This window comes from Stegodyphus dumicola, chromosome 1 (genome assembly GCF_044657685.1).
Source record: "Stegodyphus dumicola isolate Sdum_Otavi_A_Nest chromosome 1, ASM4465768v1".
Classification (NCBI taxonomy): Eukaryota; Metazoa; Arthropoda; class Arachnida; order Araneae; family Eresidae; genus Stegodyphus; species Stegodyphus dumicola.
The window spans coordinates 220,171,872-220,190,741 of NC_140768.1; the positions used below are offsets into that span (position 1 = coordinate 220,171,872).

Below are 18,870 nucleotides of genomic sequence, written 5' to 3' on the forward strand. Positions count from 1 at the left end.
GCGGGTATAAAGAAAAGTAGTTGTAGTATCATTTTCTTATTAAGGATGAAGCACTACCGATTATTTCAAAAATTGTGCAAGAGGAGTTAATCTTTAGTTTTTTGGGGTGTGTTCAACGAAATAGTTCCAACTGTATACTTCTACAACTCAGGATATTTCCCAATTAAATGTATTTCTTTCGACAGTACATGCAAACACATTTGTAGCGAATAGATTCAAAGTGCTGCCAAAAAGATTCAATGTTTCACTGATTCAAAGTTAGAAATGAGCCGCATTTTGTTACTTGAATAAATGCTTTCCAAATCTCTTGAATCCTTAATAAAAGAATAACGATGAGAAGGAAGAAAACCTTTGACGTAATGCTAAAACAGTTTTGAAATCTTCATGTAAAGAGCAACAATTTAGTTTTTAGAAATACATCTACAATAATCGAAAATAAAGGAAACATATAATACAACATATTTTTTTTATTCATTTCTTCAACGTAATTGACAAAAAAAAAACGTACTTAAGTAATAGATCTTTTCTTCAATTTTTCTAGAAACATTTTACATCAAAATAGTGTAAACGGTAGGAGATTATTTCAAAAATTAACACAGATAAATTTTAAAACATTTGACGCTGAATTCTCTTCAGAACATTAAGAGCGCACACACCTTAGTGCCCTTATTAAGATGAGATTTGTGATATGCATCCACTGAAAGTGCATCACACACTTTTTTCCCTGTGTGCGTGAATGCTTCTTTTGGCTATCAATAAAATTTATCATTCGTTCCAATGTTCTGAGTAAAAGTGTTTAACAGTAGACAACGGTTTAATTGTTTAGATTAAGACCCGAAAGATTCGAATGAAAACAAAAAAGCTCAGAGATTGGAGTTTATGAACTTCAGATTTTTTCTAAGATTCGTATGTCAATCCCTAATTAATTCTAAACTTAATCGAGTCGGGCCTGCCATATTGTTAATGAAAATAACAATATGGCTGAAAGATATATTACGAAGTTCATTGAATTAATGTTAGCTTGTAACTGCAATAAAAAACTTACTGTCCCATTAACTAGCATTAAACATTTTTCAGATGTCGTGTAATTATAATAATTACCAATTAATTATATTAATGTGAGTGTCACTCAACTTATAAATTTGATTCCTTTGAAGAGTTATCATTTATCGAAGAATATTTTAGTAACATTTAAAGGCTTTCGTACAAATAATAACTAGTATCAGGCTTTCTTTAAAACGCTGACATGAAAAAGGGAAGTTTTTAACAATCATATTTAAATTTTCATGCCATATTGAAACGAAGCGACCAAGAAGAAGCAAAAATCCCAATAAAAGAATTATTTCCTTTTATAACCTGTGTTGCAACATTCAATAAAAGGGTTTTCTACATAAAGCACAAAGTGTTCGACAATAAAGTAAACCTTACACATGAAAGTAGATGCTGCATTTACTTAAATCTAATGTTTGTTTAATCAATACCGTATGCAAAAACAGTCAACTTTTTAAAATGAATTTTTTAGGAATTAAATAACATTTACTTAAAGGAAGTATCCCCTCATCTTGTATTCTAGCCATTATTTTTTTTATTCCAGTGCATAAGTTTAACTAGCGAATGCATTAAAGAATACATTTAAATTCTACATCACGGAAATAATTTATAGATGTTTAAGTATGAATAAATCACTTTCAAATCCCTAAAATTGTAAAATCATACTCAGTTCCTGGAAAAACGCTTTAGAATCAATGTGTATCTTCTGCAATTTTTATTGAGAACTACCTACATTTCTAAGAATATATTTATTTCAACTTTCATCATCGTAAATTTTTATAACTTACAATACTAATAGAATAAAAAAAATTAAATTACTTTAAATTGTATCCATAATCGATATTCAAGTTGATTTTAACCTTACAGTGCAGTAACTATGCCACATTCGTAGAGGGGAAGGAAGAAGTTTTTTTTTTTCACTTTTCAATAAGGATATGAAATTTCAGTAATTAAAAAACGTAACACATGAGTTATGTAGTTTAAGTTTCTTTCTGATTTATATGGAGGCTTCTAAACTGAATATTTCATTTGTAGAATCAACTGTAGTAACTGCTCGAATTTTGGGGCTGCAAGACTTATAAAATATGCAACTCATATTTTAACTCATACAGCATTTTTTATACAAGAAAGAGATTTATAATTCGATTGTACGTGGAGCGACAGTAGATCCAAATAGGAAAATTTTACTTTATTATTTTTGTACCTTATTTTGAATAAACCAACATTTATCGCATGACGAATTTTATTTTTTATGGCCCAACCGTATTTTAGTTACATAAAAGATGTCTTATAGTAATAAAGCTATCAGTAAAAAGTTAAAAGTAGTATGAAAACATCTTATACCAGAATGCTGCATCATACTTAAGAAATTAATAAAAGTTCGCTTGTTAAAATTTTACGTTGATCTAGAAAAAATGAGAGAAAGGCAAAAGAATTTTTGAAAGCGCATTTACAGTTTCAGTTAAAACCAATTAATACGTAAAGTAATGTGAACAAAAAATTTTGTTAGTTTGGAGAAAATGATGCTTATTAAAAATCATCGAAATAAAAGCAAACTAATGACTGACTGTTTTGCTGATTGCCTGAAGCTATGTACTCTAATGTACTCCCTGACATAAATATGAAACTTTTTTTGTTTTTGTTTTTGCTTTAACTTTCAAGTGAATAATCCATGATCAGAGACAAATTTTTCTTGATCTCCGTCACAAGTTAATTTATAAACGCTACTGATTTTATAGCAAGTTCCTGTCAGATAAAATGGAATGTATGATGAAATTTCAAACTAATGTCTCGTGATCCCATATAGTTTCTCCATAGAGATATAATATGTTTGATTAGCGACATATTAAAAGAAACACTGCTGATATTTACCTCTCATTTTATATGCTTTCTAGGAATTCAGAAATCAGTATATTAATCGGAATCACTAGTAGATGTCATTGGATCAATTATAAAATGAATAACGTTGCCTGTTATAATTATAGAAAGCCTCATTTATAAAGCGAGAGACAAAATTTGATCAGTTTTATTTCTAACTGATGTGGAATTAAACATTAGTATCTCGATAAATTCAAAAAAATAGTGGTTTATATTTAAATATATCACTGTAAATAGGTTTTCATTTTATCTCATTTTTATTTTTTTAAGTACCTTGTTTAATCATTGAGGCCCAGCGGCGCAGTGGCTAGCGTGCCGCGCAGCAGCACCACAAGTCCAGTGTTCGATCCCCGGAGGTTGAATCTGCCTTTCATACCGTGAGAGGGTCCATAAAATGAGTACCAAGCTCGCTTGGGGACTAAACACCGGGAGTCCTGCGACAAGCTGACCACTTGTCCACGGCATATGCACGCACTCCGGACCCCCTGCTCTAGAAAGCAGATATCAGGCCACTGCCAGGCCATGGCTCTCTAAAGTATGTTGTGCCGCTGAGTTTAGCTTAATTCATTTAATCATTCGATGATTCAGTAAAGAGCATGAAAATGCCACAGTTATGTTTCAAAATATAACATTAACTTATGTTCTTTTTCAAAAAATTTCCATGTTTGAAAAGAGATATATTTTATTATTATATCATGTTATATTCATGTATAAATAATTTTCTCGTAAACATTAAAGGCCTTTTATTTCAAATTATATTATTTGTTATCTCATTTTAGTACTTCAAAGTCTAAATATTAAAAATATTTCTTAGAAATGTAGCAAAACAGATGAAGTAAAGGTGTGATCCTGAACTGATAATAAATTTAAAATACGCTTCAGTAACATCAAATTAATAAATTATAAGAACTGTCTTAGCCAAATTATGCATAACACAGGATAGTAATAGTAGCTCCTCTCAAACCCATATTTGTCAATTATATGAGGAAATAATATAAAAGCCGAATTTGATTTAGTTGCTGGACGGGTTCGTTCCATTTCAAAATTCCGAGGTTCGAATCCCGCGAACGGGTTGGCTGCATGGGCGTTTTCGTGGTTTTCCCCAAGTGTAAAGTGTATATGAGTCAGTTTCCCTTAGAAAGTCCTCCACGAAGGTATCCCTCCCCTTAGGCAGATAGCTCTAGTGTGCTTTGCCATAATTAAATAATTCATAACCATTTCAAAATGGCATGCAATGAACAGGAATACCACTGCAGTACCAAAGTACTGAATTAGCCAGACTGGGAAGTAAGAACTAGCTTAAGGAAACTGGAACGATCGCGAGTCAGCACTATTGAGGTTAGCCAGCACAAACTTCAATGTCAAACAGGAATATCTTTAAATCTCCAAAAATCTCCGGGGTAAGACATGTAAATGTCCAGCTGAAATAAAATAAAATTAATTTTCAATATTTTGGAGGTTTGTTTAAGAGTTACACATTTTCAACTGCATAGCATGTCTAATTTTCTTTTTTTATATATCATTATTCAATATAAGCAGAAGTCATCTTTAAATAAAAAGATGGCATGCTTAAGATGCTAATTACGATTTTTAGCATTTCTGTAGAATTCTTGGTAAACATTTGGATGATATATACTATATACAAAGGAATCCTTGCAATGTCATCACACACAAATATTATTAAGAAATTTGGTTATATACAGAAAATATTCTTTCAATAGTTCTTCACGTCCTGTTAGATTTTTACACCTGGTATATGTCTGGATATTACTTTGAAGACTTATGTATTAGACTGGACTTGTCCCATTTCTGTTTTTCTAACTTCAAAGCTCTTGATCCTCTTATCTGTAGTTTTTTTAGATGGTCTTAAATGATTCTGTTCAAATAGAATTAAAAGAAAACTAAGTCATATTTCGCTTCTTTGACAGAAATAAGTCCTTTGAGTAGGAATTCTCCGAAGTTAAGGTTCTGAGTTCTGAGTTCTGAGTAGTGAAAGTTCTAATCATTTTTCTGAAAGAAATATAACTTCCTTCATACACATGGTACAAAAATTATTCACAAAACATTGTGATTGAATAAGTTTTAAACATTGCTATTTATCACACTTTTATCAATAAACAATATTTGTTTTTACGAAATACTAAATGAGGGAAATCTTAAGAAGTGGTGTTAATAAGTTATTAAAGTTGTGATCCTTTTGCATTTTATCTTGAATCCCTTCTTGAACCACAATGAATAGATTCATGAATGAAGAGATTTGCGTGTCATTAATCACGCGTACTTCCCCCACAAAAAAGGAACACTTTTATATCTCCCATTCTACAGGGCCGATTGATGAAATTGAACTCGCATTTCTCATTAATTTAAGTAAAAATAACACGCCGAACAAATATTAATTTAGAAGTCAAACAACAAAAATCAACGTTATATTTTCAAGTTTTCACAGGACTAGTTTCGATGGTTTTACCGAACCATTACCATCAGCTGCCAAAGAGTTTGGAACTTTGTGGCTATACTGGCTTTCCAGCAGGGAATTTGATACTACTCTTGCGAGTTTCTTATGTAATGCCTTGTAGAGCCTGACAGGGAATATTCCTGAAGGGAAGCTGCCAAAGAGCAAATGAACGAGATAAGATAAAGTAAGAATAGTGATAAGATAAAGTAAGAATGGCTAGGCAGGAGTTTAGCTACTGGCGCTCTATTAATAAAACAAGAAAATTAAAACATAATTTACTTAAAGGCTGAAGGTAAAGATGGATTGGAATTAGGGTCTTGAACGCCTCTAGAAAATTTATTTTACCAATGAAAGATGTGTTTTGAATAATTAGGCTGCAGGAAAATGGAAAGTGTGATTTTCGGACCAACAATGCTAGGCAACAGAGGACTCTTGTGTTTCCTTTTTGCTAACATATGCCTCATGTTCTTTAAAGCGAAATTTTGAGGTTCTGTTCGTTTGACCAATGTAAAATAAACCACACTGGCAAGGCGTTCTGTAAATACCCCAGAAAGTCATATCTGAATGGGGTCTTTAAGTATGGAACTCGGAATTTTATTGATAGGAGAATAAACGAGCTCAAAGTTAAATTTATGTAACATACGTGCAATTTTATAGCTAATTGATGGAAAGAAAGTAATGACAACATAATTCGTATCTCCTAAAACAAGGATGTGCTTTTTGGTGTATTAGAACAGGAAAGTGCGACATGAGTGTCTTAATAGTTAATTAAGTTTCAGATTACACAGTTCCAAAATTATTTACAGTTATGGGCCAAATGGAAAATAGGTGACTTGACACTTATACCATTCTCAATACCTAAGGTATAACACTTTTATTTAAATAAAATCTGATTTTTTATCATTCTCACAGTTAGAATTTACATTAGCATTCTCAATATTTGAATGAGCTAAAAGTCAGATATTCGCATGCCTCTAAGTACAAATTTCGGGGATATGCTCAAGAAAAACATATCTACTTAAGTTATTTTTCATACTAAAGTGGGAAAAAGCAAAGAATTAAAAACAGCTGTAAAAATATTAAAAATATTTTTTTTTTTCCTTTTAGGGATTATTTCCATTAATCTTTAGTAAAAGAATTTTCGTCGTTAAATTTGCAAAATTTGTCTTTATCGAATGTGTCTAAGCGATTTATGCTAGTAAATTATGAAATGTTTTGCTTTTAATTAATTTAAGCTTAATGAATATTTTATTTACTTGAATTTTATTCCATAGAGAATTACACAAAATGGACAACAACTCTGTTTTTGCAAGATCTTGTAACTCATTGCATTGAAATAATTTTCATAAAATTCTTTACCTTCAGAAATTTTATAATTGGAATTATATGTCTAAGACGAGTATTTAAAGAAAGTTTGCAGTCAAGCATCTTCGAAAACTTCATAGATTCAAAACCAGCTAAATTGTGCAATTTCATTTAAATCGCATTAAGAGAATCATTGAAATAATGTACCATATTCAGATATTACTTAAATATGGCTGTATATCTACGTTAGAACCCTTTGAATATCTATGCGAAATCTCATTCCATCATTAAAAAAAATCTTTTCTTAGAGTTTTTACTAATTCTAATAAAGATCATTCTCTGACGAATAATCACTTTTGGCCTCCACCGCTCTATTAGATTAAGTAATCTGATTTATTCCCAATTGGGAATGTCGTGCCTGCGCACATTCTTGCCTTGGTCATTCTGAAAAGGATTTTGCTTAAACCACCACCTTAAAAGGTTTCCAGGCACACGCCTAAAGGCGTGTGCCTGGAAAATTTGTTTTGTTAACTCCACCCCTGAGCCATTTGGTAATTTTGACCACACCTTTTATCTTGGTGGTGGTTTGCGAAACATTTTTCTATTGTGCGGAAACCGAAGGTTTATGAACCTACAACTATGCCGTCCATACTACCTGCTTAATGAGAGGAAGAAAATGAATCATTACTAAAAAAGGGACATTTATGTTTTTTAGATGTTCTCGAAACTTACTGAAGGTTAATTACACTTCATTCTATGAACTTCTGAAGTATTAAAAGTACAATTCTTTAAATATAAATTTAAACTGCGTAACACCCTTAAAGTTACAACAAAAATAGCATGCCTGAAAAAAATGGTAAAGAATAGCATAACAAAAGAATGAGTCTAAATTGCGTGCATTTACAAGACTATTATTTATGATGAAGCTTTCTTCGTTCTACCTCCTTCTCCAAACTAAGCTGATCCTTATTTCTGTGGAATATTTAGCTTTCTTAAAAATATTCATCTAAGATTAGAGTATTCATCAAAATTGACAAATGGAGTTAGAATAAATGAGGAATTACCGCGAATTTAGAGTTACTGATTAAATCATTGATGCTTCAGTATAAACTACCTATTCTTACTTACGGAGTCCGATAAAAAAAAGGTATTAAAATAACAGGTGTACATATAAACTACTACGAGATTAGCTTATTCACTGCAAAAGAGGACAGAGACCATTTGGCTTAAGATCTATTAGTTAACTGATTATGGCAATACGTGCGATAACTGCGTGTTTCAGGAAGCATGTCTTCAAGCAAGTCATTCTAAGGAAAACTCTCTCTATTCATATTACAAAAGGGCAAAACCTCTTTCCGGCTCAGATAACCACCTTCCTCATATCTTATCAGTAAAACGTTCTCGAGTTCTTTTTCATAGGAGACAAATAATGAAACATAAAGTATGTAATGGTAGATAACCGAATATGACATGAAACAGTAGCATTTAGTAATCCGTTATACACTCTGTCATTGATGAGCATTTTCCTTCCAGTTATTCCTAGCATACATCTTATTTAATTATCATTCAAAGTCAACGAAAGTCAGTTTTTAAAATCTTTTAACGCCATCATCATTTCAGGACTAAAACTGAGTTTATTACTCCTTTCCATATATTTAGTCACAGGTTGAACCACATATTAATAATATGTGAATTATTCCGTTAATAACGCTATATGGGTTACATGAAAATTATTTGTCAAAAATCTGAGGATATTTAATACGTTCATTATTTAGGTTTGAAATGAAACTAAGGTTTAACGCATGCTCTTGTCTGAAAAACACCTACTTTGATACCTTATAAGACGAAGGGGCTTTGAATGAAGATTGTAGGACTTTATGAAATGAAAATATTACGAAGGGAAGGAAGAAAATTAGTAGAAAAACAAGAAAAGGATGTGAAGCTGAAAGGGAAAGAGAAAGAACGAGTAAGCGTGAGGTACAAAATTTGCAGACAAGCTCTATGGAACAACAATATTATGCCTTTGAGGTATTACCGGCAAAATATTAATATAGCTTGTGATAAAAGGAGTGTAAGACATGTGTTCTATAAGCAATGAAAATGTATGTAAGTTTGTTATTATTTTGATTAAATTATATCTTATACAGTGAATTGAATGCATTTCTTCTAACCGTCTAAAGAGCTTGTAAAGTCAGTAGGTTTTTCTGATGCAAGAATAATGAAAAATGTGCAATGCCGTCCCGGCGGACTCAAGCATGGGCCTCACGAATACGCGCCGAGTGTACTACCGTTACACCACGAAGGCATGCAAAAAGGAGGGAAAAAATACCTTATAAAGTTAATTTTAAAATAAGGTTTTATTTAACTCTTTCATGAAATTTACGGCTATAGTAAAAACGTTGTGTCAGGTTATTGCACTTTTCTTATAAGCCCTTGAGCTCAAATTTTGAACATGTAAATGACAATATAATGTTGTGAAGCAATGTTTTCAAAATTCGATTTTTTAAATTTAATGTTGAATCTATTTTTTCAGGATGTTTCGCATATATCTTAAGCAAAAATATTTAAGAATTTTACTTATTGTCCCATTGCTTAGAGCGGAAAATTTCTTTTAAATGATGTTTATATGATGCACTGTACATAATTTCCGATTTCCTCTAAAGATGAATGATAAAATACATGAATCAGGCGATTTTTTGAAATGTGTTGCAGTATGACTTTAAGCAGAAGGAATGTTATTTCAACTAAAAACTTGGTGTCGAGGTTATGATGTGCTTGTACGTTACATTATTTCCTTTGTTTCATATATTTTTCAAATAGTGATTTTATTTATTTTTTTATTTATATACCCCTTGTTAGAAAGGATTACTTGCAAAGAAATTAAGGTTACTATTGAAGTCTTCTACTGTTTACGTATTTTTGTTTTCTACAATCGCGGGGTCTGGCCGTTTATAGACACTGAACACTACTAAAGTCGGAATCGGTAGTCACTTTAGAAGCACTTAATAGGCGAGCCTTCGTTGCCTTGTATAAAGCGACGGAAGAATTACAATCTCCGGGATTCGAGCCCGTGTCTTTCGGTACTGCATTCAGAACTACTAAACACTTTTCCTTCCGGGCGGGCCTGCTGTTTATAAACGTTATAAAAAGAAGGATAATTTTTTTCGGTACTATTCGGTTTCGAGGGCAGTACAAAAACTGCAGCGAAAATGTACGCGCAAAAGCGCCAAATCTAGCAAACACGCCCATATAACAGCGGGCCAAATCTAGTGTGCGCGCTGAATTCAGAGTGCGTAAGTTTATATAGTTCTATATTTCTTAAGACGCCAGTAAAATACTAGTTTAATTTTTAAATCCTTTTTTGATTATAAATCCTTTTTTGATATCCTATGGATTTAAGAATTTGGGAATTGCCCATGACGAAAACTCGGCAATAGAATTTTGGGTAACGTGCAGAATCACCGACTGCTTGACGCGTTTTTAAGAACTGCACATACTTGGTATCCATGTGCACATCGACCTATTTTCACTTAAAAAAAAAAATCCTAGAATTGCACAAAAATGGCACTGCGCACACCCGTGACTTTATCTATGTACACATTGACCTATTTTCACTTAAAAAGTAAAAGAAAATTGGCAAAAATCCAATTGTTTTTACCCTTGTAAAAAGCGGCAAACAAATAAGTGGGAGATTCTGCAGTTTACCGAGGATTTTTTCAAAGAAAAGGCATTATTCATTATAGAAAATTATGTTTGAACAATCAACGAGATGAAACTATGCTTTAGCGATAAGTCGGTGGCGAAATAGCGATGCAGGCATCCATTCAGTTATGTTTAGCAATTGTTATATAAATTATAATAATGAGCTGAAATATTTATTTACTCTTATGCTTCCCTTCAGTCATGTTTAGCCTTTTTTATATAAATTATAATAATAAAAAAATATTATATGAAATTAACCTTTCATCTAAATTAAACCATCAATCTTAAATAGTTATTTACTATTATACTTCCTTTCTTGCCGCAATTATTGGGGTTGCCGCAATTATTTTTGGCAGCATTTGCATCAACAATAGTTTGGCGACTTTTCACGGCCCTCGAAACCGAATAGTACCTTTTTTCATTTAATATTCTTTTTATTTTATTAATTTAATTTTTCTTTCCGATCTAATATTTTAAATAAAAGCGTTTAAGGATTGGTTAGCATTTATAATTATTTTCAATAAAATCTTCCTTGTGATTTATAATGCTTTCTTTTTTATTAATTTGCATATCTTTATCTCATCCTCTGATTTTAAAATTCGGATTTCTTAATTGTATTGTGGCGAGTAATATTATATTCCATTTGGGGACTTTAACAATCGAAAACAAGGATTTGATATTTTCGCTTGCTGTAGTTTCATCATGGGTTACCAGGTACTGTAAGTTATGCGGTAATTTATTTAAGAAAAACATTTTCAGAAGTTCATATTGCTATTATCATTCAGCATATTGCTATTTACAGAGTAAAATTACAAAACGTATTTAAATTCAGATAGTGGATACCACAAAGCTGACTAGGAAAAAAATGTACAACAACAATACATTAGCAGAAAGACAGAGAACGTCACCACAATGTGTAAAATCTAATATCAATTACTTATTTTTTATTGTACATAACATACATAAAATTCAGTGAAAAGTAAATAATACATTTTACTTTTCATCTAAGCACTAACATAATTGTTGGAAACAAAAGATTCGCTATCTATCATCATATATTTTAATGGAAAAAAGAAATAAAATAATTTTCTATAATGTACAAATTCATCTACAAGTTTGTGTCACGAGCGCCTAAATGAGAAAATCTAGTAATCGATTAAATGCGTTTTTCAAAAGCATGAGTTATTATTATTATTACAAATTTGGTGTAAATTTTATTTTCTTCAATTTTTCTAAATGTAATCTACATCATCCATAAATCATAGCCATGTTCCATGTTCTTCCAGTTACAGAAGTGCTTTAAAGGACGGAAACATTCATGTTTTAGGAATGTGAATTTTTTTAAATTTTGGACAAATAATGAAATCTAACTAATCTAATGCGGTCTCCCGTTGCTCATATTTACATCTGGGAAACATTTTTACTCTTTGTGAAACAATTAATTATAAGACGTTTGAATCATGTAAGACAAAAATTCACAAGGATACTTAATTTCAAAATTTTCACTTTTTGATGTCATCTTCAACCTCTTCTGAGAGACCCATTAAATAAGATAAACAAGTTGAGGAAACACGTTTAAATGATGTGCAACAAAAATTTTATATAATTTAATAGTCTATTTTAAATGTTGTGCAACAAAAATGCATATAATTATAGTCCATTTTAAATGATGCGCAACAAGAAATGTATATAATTTAATAGTTGGTATAAGAAAGTCATGCGATGTCCAAATCAGATTGTTTAGATTTATATTTTGGCTTCTTGATTAAAATTTAAAGATGCGCCATGTACTTAAAACCTATAAAGAAGTAAAGAATTAGTTCTTTTAAACTGATTTTGAAGGAAATAACTAAACCATTTTTTTCTGTAATAAAGCTAGCAAATTATTATTTCATCTTAAATAGAAATACTGCCTGTTTATTGGTTTTATAGAATCTGTTCCAGTAAGAGTTTTCAATAAACCTTTAAGCCCCTTTTATTAATTTAAGGGAAAGAAACAAAAGAGAATAGAAATTTCCTTTAATTTATGAATTTCTATCGAGCTCGTATTTCCAGCTGATTGATACAGCCACCATGAAAATTGGTTTCTAGTTTGAATAGAAAAACAAATAATAATAATAATATTCGCGGAAAAGCATGTTTTGCTCGAATGAGCAGTTTTTGAAGTTATTAAATGTTGAGAATATAATTAAAAAACAGTAAATATAGCATTTCATATGCATGATTTACTTTTTTCCTATGTTTTGAAATTTGTTTTCAGGATCCTGCATGGTAAAAGGGAGAGAAAAGAACTCGGGGAACGTATGTCAAATTGGAAGAAAGAAAGCTTATAGATATTTTTCCTAAAAATGAAGGACATTCATCTGATCATTCTCGAAGTCTAAAGAACTCGAAATGCAATAGGAAACAATTATTTGAACTGAACAAATATCATCATAAATCCTCAGAGGTTTAAAACTCGTATTACTTAAGAATCTTAATCTTTCAATGTGCAGAGCTTGTTCAGATGTAACTAAGTATAATTATGTGTAAAATACACATCATCTCATTAAATTTCAGTCCTTTGAAAAGTTTTCGAGGTTACTTTTTAAAGCTCTTATACCGTGTAAATTTTACATGCATTCTGTTAGCACTTTTCAATTCTAATTGGAGTTAGGTTTAATTAAGTTTTATGTTTTCGTTGTTGATAAAGTAAATCATAGGTTAGCTGAACTGAAAAATTAAGAAAAGCTACAAGATATATACCTTTCATTCAAATGCATGTCTCTCTCTCTCTCTTTATATATATATATATAATTCTACAATAAAACTCCTGCTTCGCCTATATTCTAATTAATAAATCTTGTATAATGATCCACTAAACGCAATTAGATTAGAGAAAAGGATAGGAATATCGTATTTTTCACTATGCAATGTATAGGATGAATTTATCAACCGCGCTCACGTTTCTGAACTCCAGTTATCCTTAGAGTTAATATTAATTAACGTGTTAATTTTAATTAACAGCTTTAGCTAATCAAGCGTAGATGAACTTGAAAATCATTGAAGTAGCTGATTTAAATTGAGATATGCTTTGCAGTATGGAAAATATAAACAATAATAATTCATAAAAATGTTTAAATTTCACTTTTCATGCAACAAATATATTCTTTTGTATTATAATTAATATCCTAATTATCTTGATGAATGTATTGCCATCCGTAAATCCGTATTTGATAGATTAGTCGACGATTTTTTGAATTCAAATACATTTCCTATACTTATGGATTGAAATAAAATCTTTTCTGAAGCTGCTGCAGAATGATTTGTCAGTCGTCTTTAAAGATATTCTCCATGCAATTACGAACAAGTAAATATTGAGATCATAATTAATAACTAGGATTTAAACACCAAGATTAAGCGCCTGAACTTCTTCAGGAAGATTTGCATTAACATAAAATTTCTTTCACATGTATACTTGCATTATGTAATAAAATACATAGACTTTTGACACAAATTTTTATAATAATCTAGACTTAATTAAAATTCTGCTTAAAATTCTTACAAAAATTACCTATCGTCAATAAATCAGATTGTTTATTCATATGCGTTGACTTCCATTTTGCATAAGATAATTTACTAAATTAAAGTAAAATGCATAACGCTTTATTTAGTCACTAAATATAGTAGATAGATAAAACAAAGGTAGACAAATAATGCTTTTACAGTGTTGATGTAAAAGCATTACAGTGTTTTCTGCCTTTTTTGCTTTTATGGTGTTTTCTCCCTGGAGCAAATTACAAAATAAATGATTCTTGAAGATGTGTGTAGTGATTTTACAGGTGATATATTTATTTTAGAGTTCGATTTCCGCGTGACTCCGAATTATCCTTAATTTATGGACATGCGTGTATCTTTATGAAAGGAAGGATTTCAGTTAGTTCAGTTATGACCTGTTGAAATCTGGATCTCCATAAATGTAGTCATTATAATATTTAAATTATTGTCACATATAGTAAATATGAATATTACCATTGATTTTCTTTCTAGGAATTCTCATGTCGGACTTTTAAGCAAGTAACCATATTACAGTTTTATAACATATTCTACGCTTATGGCATTTTAAGATGCTTAGAAGATGCTTAGACACTATAATTCTAATACATTATTATACTTTCTGGAAGAATCTGGATTTCATTTTTCTTTAAGATTTCCAAAAAATATTATATAATTAACAGTGTCCGCTTTACAATCGATTATAAAATTCTGCGTTTCTAAATAATTTAGGTCGTGTTTGTATTTCAAACCATATATGCAAATTTTATTAGCTGCCAAAGAAGAGAAAACTGACTCCAGAAACCCATCTACCCTACTATGTCATTTATTGCTTCAAAAAGATTTATTAACATTTTACGTTCATATTTAAAAACTTTAGCAAAACCTTTAACTGCAAGAACGCAAGACAATTTATCATTGTAAAAAATGTAAGCATGAAGCCTTCATTTCTTTTGATCTTAGTTAAAACGATACTTATGGATTACGAATTTAGATAAGTTATTCTTTTCACTAGTGGCACGCAAGGTAAAAAGTTCTCTCCATTCTTTGCATGCGTAAAACTTCACACAAACTTATTTGTATAATTTTTTGTTGGAACGGTCTAATAGAATGGATTATACTGTTCGAAATTATAATTTCATAAGCTAAAAATGGCGTTAGCCTAAATAGACTATTAGCGTCGAAACGGGATTTTGCATCGTCCACTACAAACGGCTGTATCGCTTTTCAAATTGTTGTCACTTTATATTATCGCTCGTTAGAATTTTAAAGAAATTAAGTAATGAAGAATCTGTATGTATGTATGAATGTTCCTCGCATTTTGAAAAACAATGGTATTTAAAGCCATCAATTTTTGGAAAAATGTCCTCCACCCGAATATCTGCACCTGGAAGCCAGAATTTTGAATTTCTAATATTATATTTCAGAGTTTGTAAAAGTTTAATGAATTTCCAATAAACAGGCTCAAAAATTTGAAAGCTAGCAGTGGCAACACTGTTCGGAATGAAACATTTTTATCTCCACCGCAGGAGACTGTCTATCGGAAATTCTAATAACATGCTATTTTAAAATATTTAGTTATTTTTCTGTTGAATCAAATTTTATCTGGAGTAAGTGCGAACATGATATTTAATTAATAAATTCAATACACAAAACGTTAATAATAGACAAAAAAAGGTTTTCCAAACCATCTTACTAAGAAAACTCAGTATTGGTATGGTGAACTGAGAAAGACTAGAAATTATAGAAAAGATGTGTGCTAACACTTAAAATTGCATCAGAATTCTAAACATGCTTTTCCGCGTACTTTTAAATTGCCTTAATTGTGCTGTTGAATAGTATATGGAGCAAGTGCGAAGAAAATGCTGCTTAATAATAAATTTAAACAAACAAAAGAAATAGGTTAGTAAAAGCTACTACAACAGCAATTGGGTAGACTGAGAGCTCACCAAGAGCGTAAAACCTTAACAAAATCCTTTGGGTGATCCGTTAAAATCTGAACCCATTCAGATTTTTTTTTTTTTTTTTTTTTACTTTTATCTTTTTATTTACATTTTATTGCAATATTTATTATTTTTAAAATTCTGCATCTATGTTTATTACTTTTTAAAATCCCGTCATTAACTTTCATTTGTGAGCGATAATATTATTACTTGTATTAAGGTTATTCTAGCCGTTAACTGGAGTGGCTCAGTGCCTAGATATCGAGCATTAAAATACTAACAAACAGGTTTTTCTGCTTATTTGAATGAATATCATGTGATACTAAGTTTAAAGTTTAACACTCTACCTCACTTCTCTTTTCTACGTGTATATATTTATTTCTTGCATTTGTTCTTGGAAATTAAAAGTAATCACTTTTGATACTTTTGAACAGACTTTGGGTACGACTTTGGGAAATCCTTAATTATAATACTCTTTAAATAATGATGAACTAGCTAATTATACCTAAATGCATGAGCACATTTTCTCTGAGACATGACTATTATTTGAAGGTTTTAGTAAGGAAAAGAAATGTTAAGAAACACTGATTCAGATAACAGATGAATAAATATACAAATACATTAACTATGTATAGATGCGCTTATTGTAAAAACAACTAGCAAATTAATAACTAAAATAACACTTACCTTGAAATGTGATTCACAGATTCACAGCATGATGTTTCCGCTATCCGTAAATCTGTAAAATGACTGTAACACTTATTTCTCCTTCAAAGTCACTTTATAGCTTAATCCACGGTATCTTCGTAAGACGGAATCTTACAGGAAAGATGTATTAATCATTAAAGTCTCTTTGAATGTCGATGCTTGTAATCGATGTAAGATACAGTTAGCATATAGGTGCCTATTAAACTTTGTATACAGCACAAGATTTTTTTATGGAACAGGTATTTGAAATTATTCTTATGTAAATAATACGTAACCTTTAAGCTCGTTTAAGACAAAAGTTTAAGATGCATTTTCTTGAAATACAAATTGAATTAGTAGAGTTATTTGCATAAGGCCATGATCATACAAATCACTAATTAGCGACTTTTGGTTGGAACGGGCAACAGATTTGCTTAATAAGAGATTTAAAGTGGTAAAATATTTCTCAAAGATTTGTAATATATCTGCTACTCTATTTAATTATGGTCTCAAATTACGTTCTTCTTATATAAACTATTCGAATCCTCGGTCTAAATTACTACTTGATATGCATATGTCTCACCTTCTTTTAGCAGAAAATTCCAAACTCTATTAAATTCTTATTCTTTTTAACAGATCATATACTTACTTCTTTCTATTTATATTAAATATAAAATAAATGTTAAGTGTTATCATATATATAATACTTGGTCTCGGTTGAAAAGCAGATGTATATATATATATACTACAGTGCGCGCCAATAATTCAGGCAAAAAATTGCAGTTTCTCAAGCAACTGAAGCTTATTATAAAGAAGCAAGAATTAGTCTATTGTTGCTGGATTTCAAGTAAGCAAAAATGAATTAAGTTAATTATTCTGCTTCAGTATATTTTTAGATATCACATACTTAAAAAAATGTGCGAATATCACAATATAAAGTTCCAGTCATATTCAGTTTGCGTTCTGAATCATTGTTGGTTGGAGTTACAAAACACCAAGAAAAGTTTAAAACTACAGGAATGACAGCTTTTGATTTGAAATCAAGCATCAGCTCGTATATCACCGAATAATTCTGCAAGCACAAACATTAGTAATCCAATATTTTCCATTGCACTTATTAGGAACTCCATTTCTGTCTCTGAGATCATTGATATCATCTTCATTTCTTGTACATGGCAACAATACATTAAATTGTAATTTAGGAATCCAGGAAATTTTTTTGACTTTATTTACTCAAATTACGTAAAATTCAGATTAGAAAACATATATTCATTTACATAAACACCCTATATATTTCTTATTTGAGGAGGATGTACAGATTAACATTTTGTGAGATATTTAACTAACTAGATTTAAATAATTCCACACTTAATTTACTAATAACTAAATGGCTTTAAGCCATTTCGTCTCTTACAACAGAAGGTATTCCCGAATCTTATGCATTTTGGTAAACAAACTGTTTAGAATTAGTTTAAAATATTAAGAGCTAAAAGAAAATTTTTCATCAGTTATCCTAGTTCTATATTTAAATAATTAGTTTCTTTTCAGTTCTAAGAAAATATTTAATTTACCTTCCACAGCAGGTTTCGGTAATATTTTTTTCATTGCATCAAAAAGTCGTTCTAAGCTATTTTCAGATCGAAAATGTTTTCCAGTTGTACATTTAAAGCTTTCAGTTTAAGTGTGCAGAATATTTACAATGAAATCTTCTTTGTATAAAATATATAAGCATTCCAATAAAAATAATTAAAGCAAAAGAATAAATATTCGCTGATATTAATCAAAGAAAGAATATTATAATTACTGTACATTCTATCCTCAAAACTATTTCACACACAGGCGAATTTTTTTAGATTGGAGGGTAATTATCATCATAAGAAAGCTAAAAAAGAAAATGTTAAAAAATTTACCCTATGACACTATTGTAAAAAGTAAATTGCTTTTTTTAATTCGCTTTGCATAGTAAAAATCACTACATTTCTACAGCACGCCGTCTTCTCAAACAGACCGCTACTTCTGAACGCGGGTATCCTATCGCGCTGGACTCCGCCCGCTATACTTCTGACGTCATACCGATGAGCAGTATGGGAAGAAGAGCAGCGCCGCTTTCGTTTTCGGAATGGTTTTATGGAAGTGAATACGTAACAAAAACAGAAATTGCGTGATATATACCATACTCATGACAACTAACATGTAAATAAATGGTATTAAAAGGAATTAACAAGCAGAACGTACATATCGCTTATTTCAAGAAATATCTGTTATAGTTCCAAACTAATACATGCCCTATGCATTTACACCTAACGATTGTTCCAT

The 18,870-nt window shown here is 30.6% G+C and overlaps 1 protein-coding gene across 4 annotated transcripts in view; it reads right to left on the reverse strand.

Annotated features, from left to right (window-relative positions):
• The window catches only part of LOC118179667 (glutamate-gated chloride channel-like), a 683,063-nt gene extending 664,507 nt beyond the window's left edge, over positions 1-18,556 (reverse strand). For 2 of the 4 annotated variants that reach the window (XM_085825798.1, XM_085825832.1), the window contains exon 1: positions 16,555-18,555. The gene's annotated coding sequence lies outside the window, so the exon portion shown is untranslated. Of the gene's footprint in view, positions 1-16,554 lie in introns of all 4 variants that reach the window. The other 2 variants (XM_085825825.1, XM_085825816.1) reach the window with 2 other exon arrangements.
• Positions 18,557-18,870: the final 314 nt, after the last annotated feature.